The sequence below is a fragment of the Pelophylax lessonae genome, assembly GCF_965119305.1.
Source record: "Pelophylax lessonae genome assembly, chromosome: 1".
In the NCBI taxonomy this organism is placed as follows: domain Eukaryota; kingdom Metazoa; phylum Chordata; class Amphibia; order Anura; family Ranidae; genus Pelophylax; species Pelophylax lessonae.
The window spans coordinates 783,924,626-783,939,388 of NC_138768.1; the positions used below are offsets into that span (position 1 = coordinate 783,924,626).

A 14,763-nucleotide genomic window follows, 5' to 3' on the forward strand; every position below is an offset into this window, starting at 1 on the left:
ATTCTAATCTTTTTGGCTGTATATACCACCACAGTGGATTTGAAATGAAACAGACAAGATGTGCTCTAACTGCAGACTTTCAGCTTTAATTTGAGAGTATTTACATCCAAATCAGGTGAAAGGTGTAGGAATTACAACAGTTTGTATCTCTGCCTCCCACTTTTTAAGGGACCAAAAGTAATAGCACAATTGGCTGCTCAGCTGTTCCATGGCCAGGTGTGTGTTATTCCCTCATTATCTCATTTAAAAGGAGCAGATAAAAGGTCCAGAGTTAATTTTCAAGTGTGCTATTTGCATTTGGAATCTGTTGCTGTCAACTCTCAATATGAGATCCAATGAGCTGTCACTATCAGTGAAGCAAGCCATCATTAGGCTGAAAAAACAAAACAAACCTATCAAAGAGATAGCAAAAACATTAGGTGTGGCCAAATCAACTGTTTGGAACATCGTTAAAAAGAAAAAACGCACCGGTGAGCTCAGCAACACCAAAAGACCCAGAAGACCACAGAAAACAACTGTGGTGGATGAACAAAGAATTCTTTCCCTGGTGAAGAAAACACCCTTCACAACAATTGACCAGTTTAAGAACACTCTCCAGGAGGTAGGTGTATGTGTGTCAAAGTCAATAATCAAGAGAAGACTTCACCAGAGTGAATACAGAGGGTTCACCACAACATGTAAACCATTGGTGAGCCTCAAAAATAGGAAGGCCAGATTGGAGTTTGCCAAACAACATCTAAAAAAGCCTTCACAGTTCTGGAATAACATCCTATGGACATATGAGACCAAGATCAACTTGTACCAGAGTGATGGGAAGAGAAGAGTATGGAGAAGGAAAGGAACTGCTTATGATCTAAAGCATACCACCTCATCAGTGAAGCATGGTGGTGGTCGTGTCATGGCGTGGGCATGTATGGCTGCCAATGGAACTGGTTCTCTTGTATTTATTGATGATGTGACTGCTGACAAAAACAGCAGGATGAATTCTGAAGTGTTTCGGGCAATATTATCTGCTCATATTCAGCCAAATGCTTCAGAACTAATTGGACAGCGCTTCACAGTGCAGATGGACAATGACCCGAAGCATACTGCGAAAGCAACCAAAGAGTTTTTTAAGGGAAAGAAGTGGAATGTTATGCAATGGCCAAGTCAATCACCTGACCTGAATTCGATTGAGCATGCATTTCACTTGCTGAAGACAAAACTGAAGGGAAAATGCCCCAAGAACAAGCAGGAACTGAAGACAGTTGCAGTAGAGGCCTGGCAGAGCATCACCAGGGATGAAACCCAGCGTCTGGTAATGTCTATGTGTTCCAGATTTCAGGCTGCAATTGACTGCAAAGGATTTGCAACCAAGTATTAAAAAGTGAAAGTTTGACCCTAATCCTGTTTGATGCCTTCAAGACTTTCCAAGGACTTAAAGACACACATAGGCTCCCAGACTCTGAAATCTTCCACTATCTACAGATTAAACACTTCCTAACTCCATGCCTTCGCATCGACACTTCCTTGCCCACCCTGACCTCCTTCGAACACGTTTGCCTTCATGACCCACATACCCGTGGCCTGATCTCCATGCTCTATTCCAGACTCTCGGACCCCCGAATCGTGCTCCTCCCCCATACACTGTTAAATGGGAACAGGATTTGGGAATTACGCTTGACCCTGCAGATTGGTCACATATTTGGCTGACGACGAAGGCTGCCTCACAAAATGTGGTGGCCTCTGAGACGAATTACAAAGTTCTGATGCGCTGGTACCTAGTGCCAGTGCGCATTACGAAATTCTTACCCACATACCCCCCAGTATGCTTCCGAGGTTGCCCAGCTGTAGGCACGCACATGCACATCTGGTGGACTTGCCCTAAAGTTCAAACGTTTTGGCGAGCAGTCTTTCATATCCTTTCCACCCTTACGGAAGTGTCCATCTCCCCGGATCCCTCCCTAGCTCTAGCTCTATTGAACCTGAAACCAGACAATGTTTCTAAATTTAGACATAAGCTATTCCTGCAGGTCACCACAGCAGCCAAACAAACTATAGCGAAAGCGTGGAAAACACCTAACTTGCCTTTGCCAGAACTCAAGCATAGAGTCACCAACGCGATGATCCATGCCAAAATAGAAGCGATCTTAACTGACAAGGTGGAGAAGTTTGATAAACTTTGGCACCCCTGGATAACCCATTACCTGCCCCCCAACTTTGACGTATCCCTGTTGCTGCCTTAATCGGCTTCCAAAGCTTTGCACGGATAACTCCACTTACTTCTGGCTCCCCCTTCGGCGACTCGTCCTCCCCCCCACGCCCCCTCTCTCTCCTACCCCTCTCCCACCCTCCTGTCTCCTCTCCTGCTGTATTCCCCTCCTTCCCCCCTCTCTTTTTCATTACTGCCATCTATTGTTATACGACAATGTTCTTTTCTGGTTCAGCCACTATTGTTCAACCACTGGTTATATGTTGACAGAGAGCTATGTTCCCCCCTGCCCGCTGCTCGAAACCTCAGGTTCCAGCTGTCTTGGTCCCAGCCCGGGGCAGCCCTGTTTGTATCTTGCTTCCCCCCTCCGGGATCTGATTACCCTCATGAAGTTGCCTCGCTATTTGGTGAGTGCTTGTTGGCCACCCCTCTCCACCCGGGCACAGCTAGTTCCCTCTACAGGGTGCCCGGGAGGCGAGCTCCATCTGTTCCTCTCTATCCCCAGATCCCACGTTTGTTCACGGCCTTTGTTATCACCTACCGAGGTTATCATGAGATTACGACTGACGTTTTTATTTTGCTCTCTGTACCCTGTAAGTTAATGGTTGTATCTCTGTAACGCTTTACTGCATGTTAAACGCTGTAATACATTTGTTATCTTCAATAAAATGTTTGAAACAGAAAAAGTGAAAGTTTGATTTATGATTGTTAATCTGTCCCATTACTTTTGGTCCCTTAAAAAGTGGGAGGCACCTATACAAACTGTTGTAATTTCTACACCGTTCACCTGATTTGGATGTTAATACCCTCAAATTATAGCTGAAAGTATGCAGTTAAAGCACATCTTTGTTTCATTTCAAATCCATCGTGGTGGTGTATAGAGCCAAAAAGATTAGAATTGTGTCCATGTCCCAATATTTATGGACCTGACTGTATATATATATATATATATATATATATATTATTATTTGTTTTTTATTTTGTTTAAAATAAATGGGCAAAATAGGCTGATTTTAGTCATTTAAATGTCATGTTTAAAAATTTCCTGTGATCAGTTACACTGCCTGGCCAAAAAAAAAGTCATCACCTGGAATTAACTAAGCAACCAACTAAACTAAGCATGCAATAACTATCCTATTGGATAGTTATTGCATGCTTAGTTTAGTTGGTTGCTTAGTTAATTCCAGGGTATGTCCTATTGGATAGTTACTATTGGATAGTTACTGCATGTGCCCAAAGAATGAGGTCAGCTGACTACCTGAATATACTGAATGACCAGGTTATTCCATCAATGGATTTTTTCTTCCCTGATGGCACGGGCATATTCCAAGATGACAATGCAAGGATTCATCAGGCTCAAATTGACTCTCTGAAAATTGAAATCTCTGAATAGTTTAAAGCCGAGTGGTGTGCCCCAAGGTACTGTCTTGGAGCTATTGCTATACAAATAATTTATTATTGATATAGAGTTTGGTATCAAGAGCTCAATTTCAGTGTTTGCTATAATAAAAAATTATGCTGGGATATACCTTTGGCATAGGATATAGCATCATTACAGGGAAACCTTAATAAAATAAGCGGTTAAGCAGATACATTGCAGTTGACTTTCGATATTGAAAATATAATGTTATACACTTGGGTGGCAAAAAAACCCACAAATCACACTTTTTACACTTAATTTGTAATTACAAATAACACAAACTACAATTATTAGGTGAGGCTCCCCTGGGAAAATCAGCGATGGAAAAGGATATGGGGATGCTTGTAGAGTACAGACATAAGCAATCGCATGCAATGTCAACCTGCAGCTAAAAAAACTAGCAAAATGCATGCATTAAAAAGCACATATATTCAAGAGATACATCAATAATTTTACCCCTTTATAAAATACTGGTTCAGCCTCATCTTGAATATGTAGTTCAGTTTTGGTCACCAATCCTCAGGAAAGAAATTGTTGAATTAGAGTTTAACAAAGGGCAGAAAAGTTAATAAGCGGGATGGAGGACCTCAGCTATGAGGATCAATTACATTGATTACAGTTATTCACTCTGGAGAAGGGAGGATATGATTGCAATGAACAAATATATCAAAGGTGACTTCAGTAGCTGTAATAAACTATTTACTCTAAGGTTCCTGAATAGAACACGTGGCCACAATTTGATTAGAAGAGAAAAAGTTTACCCTTAGGTTGTGGAAACGGTCCTTTACTGTTAGAGCACTTAAACTGTGGAACACCTTCCCCCAGGTTGGGTTACTACCTAAGAGTGTCAACAGCTTCAAAAATTTTTTAGTAACTATAGAATACAACTTAGGGGGAATGCAATGAATGATCCAGGGACAAGACCACAGGTTATATAATAATATTATGCTGAAATGGTATATTATTCACAGTGGGTGTTTTTATGTGAAGTAAGGCCCTCTTTTGTTATATGCAATTTTGTTATATGCATTAATACATGAGCTTTACAAAAACAATATATCCATGTGTAAAATAGCTTTTGGGGGTTATAGAAATCAGTGGAATTCTAGGAAAACATGAAATTCTATAGAAGTGCTAAGCTATATAATGTGTTTTCAAGATATATGTTGGAGGAGTTTATATTCAAATATTTCAAGTACAACTAATCTGGGACTTTTAATACGATTCATAATGAATGTGGATCATATATCTACATACAGACACATGTAAACGGGAAATTGAGTTTTTGTGGAACTCATCCATAAAATCCTATAGTCTTAAGCTTATAATTTCTGACAAATTTCTAATCACTTGTGACAATGGGGCAGCCATGTTGTCTATAACTTATTTAATAAAAGTCTCAAAGTGAATGTGCAAAGAAAGTTACCAAAGTAAACATCAGTTTTACAGGGATGTAACCCCTGGTAACTAAGCAAATACAAACTTCAGGATCTGAAGTTAAGTTAAAGAGGGGTCAAGATGGTATATGCATAATAAGGGGGGGGGGGGTAGGGGGTCCTGAGGTGGCATGTAAGAGATTTAGCGTCCATATCTTGACACAAAGAAGATGTTTTGATCACTTTGATCACTTTATACTGCTTCCTTTAGTGAACTTGATATGCATTATCAAAGCATGCTAGCTGTAGGGCTATAACTGGTGGCAGATTAAAGTGTATGCATAGCTATTTTTTTCTCTTGAAAAGAGTGGGGAAGAATTACAACTTCTGGTAAATTAGAACCATAGGCAAAACTTTTTCTTTCACTCTGTAAGGGAGGAATATAACCCGTTTCAGTTTTTTTTTTTGTTTTTGTTTTTTTTTGCCATCTGTGTCCTACTGAGGAGATTTGCCTTTACTTTCTGTTCCATAGCCAATTCAATAAGTGAAAGGAAATCCCTGCAAATTAACCACTTGCCGACCGCCGCACGACTATCTACGGCGGCGGTCAGCCCCTCACAGGCAAAGTGACGTAGGTCTACGTCGCTCGCCTGTGAGGGTTTAGGGAGCGAGCGCGCGCCGCCGGAGGCGCGCTCCCGCTCCCGCGTGGTCACGGACCCCCCCGCGCGTGTGACCGGCGGACCCGATCGCCGCCGGCCACTCTGCGATCGGCGGGGGAGAGGGAGAAAGTCAGGCAGCTTGTGTAAACAAGCTGCCTGTCATTCTCCTCTCTGTATGAGAGCTGATCACATGGATCTACTATGTAGATCCATTGATCACTCTGCATACAGTTGAAGCCACAGCCAATCACAGTTAGAATCACGCCCCTAGGGACACACACAGCCCCTCCCTCTCAAATAAAGTTAACCCCTTCACTACCAGTGTATTTTTACAGTAACAGTGCATATATATAGCACTGATTACTGTAGAAATGTCACTGGTAACCCCAAAAGTGTCAAAAATGTCAGTCAAGGGTCCGATCTTTCCGCCGCAATGTCGCAGTACCGCAAAAAAAATCGCAGATCGCCGCCATTACGCGTTAAAAAAAAAAACAACAAAAATGACAAAAATCTTTCCCTTTGTTAGTAAACGCAATAACTTTTGCGCAAACCAATCAAAATACGCTTTTTGCGATTTTTTTTACCAAACATAGGTAGCATAAAACAAATTGGCCGAAAATATTAAAAAATTTTGATTTTTACATTTTTTTTTGGGGGAATTTCATATAAAAAAAAGGGAAAAATATTGCTATTTTTGCAAAATTTACGCTCTTTTTTTGTTTATAGCGCGTGATCAAAAAATCGCACAGGTGATCAAATACCGCCAAAAGAAAGCTCTGTTTGTGGGAAAAAAAGGACGCCAAATTCGTTTAGGTACAGCGTCGCACGACCGCGCAATTGTCCGTTAAAGTCACGCAGTGCCGAATCGCAAAATACCCTCTGGTCGTTTAGCAGCCAAATCCTCCGGGGCTTAAGTGGTTAAGGGAATCCATTGGGACCCTCTAGGGCAGTGGTTTTCAACTCCTGTCCTCAGGACCCACTAACAGGCCAGGTTTGAAAGATAACTGAAATACATCACAGGTGATATCATTTGCTGCTCAGTGATTGCAGTATTCTATTCTGCGCCTCCGCAAGGTAATACTTAAAATCTGACCTGTTAGTGGGGACAGGAGTTGAGAACTCTTGAGATCTATTACTAGTACCCTCTATTACTGTTCTGGGGACAATACAAAATTTGGGATGTTTCCTTTACTTTCACTCTTAATGATGAAGGTAAACAGGACAAATAGAGAGGATGAATCTCCCTAACAGGGGCAGAGGTTAAAATAAAAAATTGACAGGTATTCTAATCCATCTCCACTTTATCCAAAACTAAAAAAAAGTTTTGCCTTTCATTATACTTTAAGTTTATATTATTGCCTGTGTCCCCATTAAAGTGATATTAAACATTTTAAACTGTGCCCTACAGGCAAGCTTTTATAAGTCTTCCCTGTAGGTACCATGAATATTTACTAAAATTGCGCCATTTAGTAGATATTCACATTGACTCAAGCTGATAACATTACTGCTGCATGCTCAGCACTCTCTACATTCATGGAACACTGAGTTCTAGAGTTTACCACTACTTAAATAGATTCACCCATTCTTTATGCCCTGGAGGCCATTGCAACCAGGGCAGAGATGATGAAATATTCCAAAATTGTATAGTCGTTGCTACAGTAGGAAGTGATGGGAAATCTTCCAATGCAGACACCTGCATTATTGAAAACTGCTCAAGAGGGTAATTTCCCTGGTATTGTAAAATTTCCTATTGCTATTTCCAGAAAAGGACATGATGGAAAATAGCCAGATAGCAGTGTTGAATTGTAAGTCTTGTTAACTTGCTTCATATTTTCACTGGCAATTTGTGTACTTGCAGAGCACTTGGAGCACAAGTTCTAGCTGATACTTTTAAAATTTGTAGCAAATTTGCATGGAAAGTTTTTAGCAAGAGCAAAGTTGCAGAGGTGAGTCTACAGCAAGAGCTCTCCAAGTCACAGTGACCCCTGTGGTGGGATGACTGTTGCACAACATAACTGAACCACTTCTTGCAGCAGACTTGCAGAATGTTTGCAAAGAATGTTGATCTGGAGTCAGACTTGCTGCAGATGTACATCAAACTTGTGAAGCCTGGCAAGTCTAGCAATAGCTTAGCAAGTCATTTTCAAATTTGTAGCTCAATTTCTTCCAATGGAACATTGAGAGCAAAAAGTAACCTGAATGGTTGCATTTTAACCACATGCCGAGCAGCCGCCGTACATATACGGCGGCAGGTTCCCGCGAAATGAAGTACCTTTGCTTTGCAGGAGCGTGTGCGTGCCGCCGGAGGCACGTGAGCACGCCCATTTGTCAGAGGGGAAGTTGATCTGCAGGGCCAGCAGCCACGATTGCTGCCAAGGCACCCGTGATCACTCCTTCTGGAGACAGAATGGCGGTCTGCCGTTGTAAACACGTCAGACCACTGTTCTGTCAGCAATGAACACAGGCTCCTGTGTTCCTCCTACAGTATTTAGGAACACAGGTCCCTGTGTTCATTCCATAAGTCTATCCCCCACACAGTTAGAAAGCACCCCCTAGGGACATATTTAACCCTTTGATCACCCTTGTGTTAACTCCTTCCCTACCAGTGTCATTAGTACAGTAACAGTGCAATTTTTTAGCACTGATTACTGTAGTAATGTCCCTGCTCCCCCAAAAAGTGTCAAAAAATGTCAGTTAGGGGTCTGATCTGTCCGCCGCAATGTTGCAGTCCTGCTAAAAATCGCTGATCTCTGCCATTACTAGTAAAAAATAAATAAATAAATAAAAATTACATAAATTTTTCCCCTAGTTTGTAGACGCGATAACTTTTGCGCAAACAATATCAATATACTCCTATTGGTATTTTTTTTTTACCAGAAATATGTAGCACAATGCAAATTGGCCTAAAATTATGAAAAAAAATCGATTTTTAAAACATTTTTAATTTGGAGTGTTATATAGCAGAAAGTAAGAAATATTGTTATTTTTTCAGAATTGTTGCTCTTTTTTTGTTTATAGCGCAAAAAATAAAAATCCCAGAGGTGATCAAATACCACCAAATACCACCAAAAGAAAGCTCTATTTGTGGGAAAAAAGGACATCAATTTTATTTGCGTAAAGCACCGCACGATTGCGCAACTGTCAGTTAAAATAGCGCAGTGCCGAATCACAAAAAATGGCCTGGTCATTAGGGGGAAAAACTTACGGTCCAGATGTGGTTACTCTGATTCATCCTGTATTGAATTGTCAATAATAATTCTGTTGTAAGCAAAACAAAATATTATCTGTTCATCTTATCAGTCCTTATACAATATATACTGGCTGAACACATTTTCTTTGTTGAGGCTTTTTTTTCCTTTATTTTCACTTGGTGACCTGCTAGTAACACTTCCTTTACTAGGGTGACAATGCTCACTCACTGTATTAATGGAGCAGAAGAGTTGTCACCCAAGGAGAGGAAGTATATTACGACTACAGAACACCTCTGTCTCCTCTTTTCCATAACCTAGGGGGAAGGTGTTCTTTAGACATAGTTATGTTCCTGATAACATTGTTTGAGAAAGACCACAGAATATACAGGACATAGATCTACATTGGATTTCTGGCAGGATCAGCAGGCTTTTTTTTTGTACTTTTCAAACATGTAACAAAATGCTTTCAATAATACATTTAATAGACTAAGGCTAAGTTCACACTTGGGCAACTTCTGCAAAGTGATCCACCAAGGCTAAGCATGCCTGTTTTTTTTTTTTTTCACATTTCATTCTTTGCTTTGCTAAATGGCAACTTTTAGAGGGGCTAACACATTTGGGTTGTGTTTCCAGCTTAGCCCTATTGACTTGAATATGCTGCCTGTCAACTTGACAAGCCACAATAAATTTGCCAGAATGCAAAGCACAGCAGCATGTGCACTGACCCCTCCAGGTGTATGAAAGCTGTTAGGTAGGTGATCAGGCAGTAAAACTACTGCATACCTGTCAGTTTTTACTATCCCCCGGCCACCCATTTGAAAGAAGCTTATAAGGAAGCAAATTAGAGAATAACATATTTAAAGTTTATTTATGTAACGTTACCCCCTAAGGAGCTTCTTGATATGATGGATTCTCTGTTTTGCCACTACTCTGTAAACCACTCTGTCCCCTCTGACACACCTGGTTATATGATAGAAGGCTGCAAAGACCTATATTAGATCAGGTATTAGAGTATTACCAACTGTCAAATGGCAATTAATCATAAAGCTATTGGGTTGTAAATTAGGTGAGTGTATTTTATAAAAGGGCGATGTAAAATTAAACAAGTTAATCTGAAATACACAGCATTGGTGTAGCAGTACAAACAGTGAGAAATATAAATGGCAATAAAATAGGTCTCACAATCCCTTTCTGATCAAATGATAAAAAAAAATGGCCCCAAGTGCACTCTGCGCATGCATCCCTCAAAGTGGGTGGGTGTATACATTTCTAAGAGGGGTACCCCCGCTAGTGGCTGTAAAGTACCTGGTGCTCAATTAGAAAATGTAAGCCAGGTAACGTTGGGGCCCATCTGTACAGTGGTGCATGTGCCATCTCCTGACTCTATTCAACTGTTATCTGACACCCAGCCCCTCTGTCTTATTAGTCCCCTGTGAGTGTATCCTTGTCACTGTGCCTTCATATAAGGATTTTTTGGCACCCCTCTGGGATTACTCACAGAGTGGCCTTGTGTATGCTGTTATGCTGGTTTGTATGGATGTGTGCATGTGCAGCGGCTGCTTCCAGGTGAGACAGCATTGTCTTTTTAATGTTTAATCGTAGGTATGGTTAATGGTGTCTGTACTGCAATTGCTATATATATTTTTTATTTTTAGTATGTCAATTAATTGGTAAAACTTTTTTCATTAACCGATGTGTCCATTGTGACCTTCTTGGTAGACACTCCTTATATGCTTCATATTTGGTCACAGACTGCACCGTAATACTTGTTTTACAACGGCGGTTGATCCGAGATCATTCTCTGTTTAGTTATGGACGGTATATGGATTGTATTGTTAGTACCTCAATTTTCTTACCAATTTTCTGAAAAATACAAATTGATTAACAGGCATCTATCTGTACTGGGCTCCAGTACCACCAGGGATACTGTATCTGTGTATATGGTTTGTATTGGTGGTGCCTTGATTTTCTCACCATATCTCCAAAGCATAATGATTGATTACTGGGTGCCTGTCTGTATTGGGTTCCAGTACAACCATGGATACTGTTCAGGTGTTGGGGAAGATGGAGGCTGAAACTGTGATTGTGAATGAAGGACAGGAAAGACAGGGAGGACAGCTGCAGAAAATACTGGCCCCATACAAATTAAAAAATTATTATTATATATAATTAATAAAAGTTGATATATGTAATACCCTTACATTTATTGGGGGTCAACTGCTTGCTTTTGTCTAGGGGATTGGAGAGTGGAGATATACTTATCTAATCCTCTGATCCTCCCCACATAAGACTGGTCCCTGTGGCTCCTGTCTCCATCCCTCTGCCTTTGTGGTCTAGCAGTCTAGTGATAAAGTCAGGAACAGTCCACAGCACTAGACTGCACACCTAATTTTCTATAGTACTGTATTTTCTGGCGTATAAGACTACTTTTGAACCTCAAAAAAATCCCCCAAAAATGGGGGGTCGTCTTATACGCCGAGTATAATATCTCCAAGGTAACCTAAGTATAAGTATTACCTTTTATTTTGAGGTTCCTTCATTATGGTGACCGAGACACTGTGTTACGAGCAGCGCGCTTTCAGGGTGAAGTGAAATATGAGGGCAGTAAACTTTTTATTTTTCCAGATTATTCGGTTGAAACACAGCGTCAGAGGAAGTCATTTGATCAAGCCCGTTCTAAGTTAAGAGAAAAGGGGTTGAAATATAGTACTCTGTTCCCAGCTAAATTGCGGGTACAAGATGGTGAACATGTGCGTCTTTTTTCTTCCCCAAAAGAGGTATTATCCTGGCTTGAGACATATAAAAAAGACTGAAATTGAACCCCCCCCCCCTTTTTCCCCTTTTTTTTTTTTTTTTTTTTTTTTTTCCTTCCTCTTGGTCTGTCATAGTTTGCTTGCCCAAACTTTATACGATACCTGGGTGAGTCAAGATATAAGTTTCTCCTTCTTTTTTTTTTGTCCTTTTGAATGCTGGAGTCTTTTCCCCCCCCTCTTCCTTTTTTTTTTTTTCTTAAGGAGGGGAGGGGGTAATATAGCGTCCTTTTTTGACACTTACCCCCTAGGGTGGACTATGAGGTCCGCGGTGGGTGGGATACAAACCCTCTCCAATTTCGGGGAGATGGGTGGGGTGGGGGGGATGGGGATGTTTGAATCATTACTCTGTTATTGTATTTACTGTATTTTTTTTTTTTTTTCTTCCCCTTTTTTGTTACTATGCTGTATACATTGTTTTTTGAGTGGATATGGAATCTTTAAGGGTGATTTCCTGGAACACTAGAGGTTTGAATTCCCCACAGAAACGCTCTTTAGTGTTTCAATATTTAAAAGCGTTTAAGCCCCACATATGTGTTCTGCAGGAGACTCACTTGTTGGGTACTCGAACGCTGGCTCTTAAGAAACCGTGGGTTGGGCATCATTACCACTCTACGTTTTCTACGTATTCTCGGGGAGTCAGCGTTCTTATCCACAAGTCTCTCCCGTTCAGACTAATGGGTCACTTCTCGGACCCGGATGGACGATTTGTTCTACTCAATCTGCAGATATCATCTTTTACTTTACTGCTGGTAGGGTTATATATACCTCCGCCGGCCTCAATCAGGCTGTTATATAAAATTTTTAAAGAAATTGCAAAATTTGAGAATGATAATATACTCATTGTGGGTGATTTTAATATGGTCCCAGATCCGAATATGGATAGAATGACTGGAGATTCTTCCTCTAGATCAGATCTCACTGAATGGGCTGAGATCTATGGGTTGACAGACCTATGGCGTTGGCACCATCCCCATGCTAGGGAATATACCTGCCACTCCGCCACTTATAAAACCTTTTCTCGAATTGACTTAATGTTTGCAAGTGGGTCATTACTATCTCAGGTCCGGGAGATTCGGGTTCTTCCTCGAGGGATATCCGACCACGCCCCACTTCTCTTAAAAATGGAATTGGCTGGTAACCCCTCTCATAGATTATGGCGCTTATCCAGATATTGGATCGCTGATTCTGATATAAACCCCTTAGTCGAACCCCAGATAGCGGCCTTTTGGGAGATAAATCCGGGTACGTCATCAGTGGCCATGGTCTGGGAAGCTTTTAAGGTTTGCACCCGGGGGTATTATCAGACAGCTATTGGGAAGATCCAAGGATATAGGCGAACAAACCTATTGCAAAAAGAAAAGGAAGCTAGAGATATGGAAAATCTATATGTCCAAACTAGAGACCCCACTCATTATACACGATATCAATCCTTGACTAAGGAGGTAATGGGAATATGAACAGCCCTTACACAGAAAAAACTGCTCTCTCAAGCCCAACATATTTTTGTACATGGCGAGTATAACGGTAAAATGCTGGCGCAAATATCTAGGGAACAGACAAGTGGGTATAGTATAGCACATATTCAGGATCAATCAGGCACTCTTCACTCTAATCCAGAAACTATTAATCACAACTTCACTGATTATTACCGAGCCCTATATAATACTAAGGTTAATTATTCAGGAGATGAACTCGATCATTATCTACAGGCAGTGGACTTTCCAGTCTTAACTGATAGAGATAGGGCCAAACTAGACGCCCCTATTACTCTTTTGGAGATCCAGGAAGTGGTGGCCTCCCTAAAACCCGATAAGACACCAGGACCGGATGGAATTCCTGTTGAATTCTATAAGGCACATATGGACCTTTTGGGCCCATACTTATTAGCCACTCTTCTAGGATCTCTAAAGGATGGGGAACTCCCTAAAACAATGAGCGAAGCGGTTATTGTTGTGATCCCTAAACCAGGGAAGGACCCATCACTATGTTCATCATACAGACCTATCTCTTTATTAAATGTTGATGGGAAGATCCTTTCAAAAGTCTTGGCCAATCGACTTAATAGTGTTATTACAGGATTGATCCATCCTGACCAAACTGGATTCATACCTGAGCGGGGTACTGATATTAATATCCGGAGATTGTTCACGCATATGGCCTTGGCGTCGGGGGGAGGAACAGGTGTGGTCGCCTCCCTCGACGCAGAGAAAGCATTCGACTCTGTTGAGTGGCCATTTCTCTGGAAGATCTTATCTAGCTTCGGGTTTGGCCCTAATTTCGTCTCATGGATTAAGCTTCTCTATGAGAACCCTACAGCTAGAGTTCGTACTAATACATCTCTATCGGATAAATTCCCTCTATTGAGGGGTACCCGACAGGGATGTCCGTTATCCCCAGCCTTGTTTGCCTTGGCTTTGGAGCCGCTAGCGATTATGTTGCGAGCGGACCCACAAGTCCGAGGCATTAAGGTGGGGGTCATTGAAGAGAAGTTGTCTTTATATGCAGACGACACCTTGATTTATTTGGCGGATGCATCCACATCATTACATAGGGCCTTACAATTATTTGACATCTTTGGCCGGTTTTCAGGTATAAATATTAATTGGTCTAAGTCCGTCCTTTTTCCACTACACCCATCGATATCTTTAATTGATACTCATACACCGTTGAAATGGGTACAGGATATGGTGTACTTAGGCATCAAAGTGGGTCCAACACTGGAGGTATATCAGCAAAATAACATTGACCCTTTAGTTTTACAACTAAATAAAAAGTGCGCGTCTTGGCGCATGCTTCCCTTGTCCCCCGTTGGCAGAATTAACTTAATAAAAATGAACTACCTTCCGAAATTTCTGTATTTCTTCCGTAACTCCCCCATTGATATGACTAGAACCTTTTTTTCGAGATTAGAAAGTATTATAACAACTTTTGTATGGGCCGGGCGTACTCCACGAGTCGCAAGACGCACGCTATACCTTCCTCTTGCAAGAGGAGGATTAGCGCTTCCTAACTTTAAATTGTATTTTTGGGCGGCCGTCCTGGTGACGGTCCGGTGGTGGTTCTCTCAGCCCAAAACTAATTCTGCAGTTACACTAGAAGCAGCACTATTGGGT

General features: G+C 41.2%; 1 protein-coding gene across 5 annotated transcripts in view; it reads left to right on the plus strand.

Annotated features, from left to right (window-relative positions):
* LDB2 (LIM domain binding 2) overlaps nt 1-14,763 on the plus strand; it is a 645,842-nt gene that overhangs the window by 163,867 nt on the left and 467,212 nt on the right. The window lies entirely within an intron of this gene.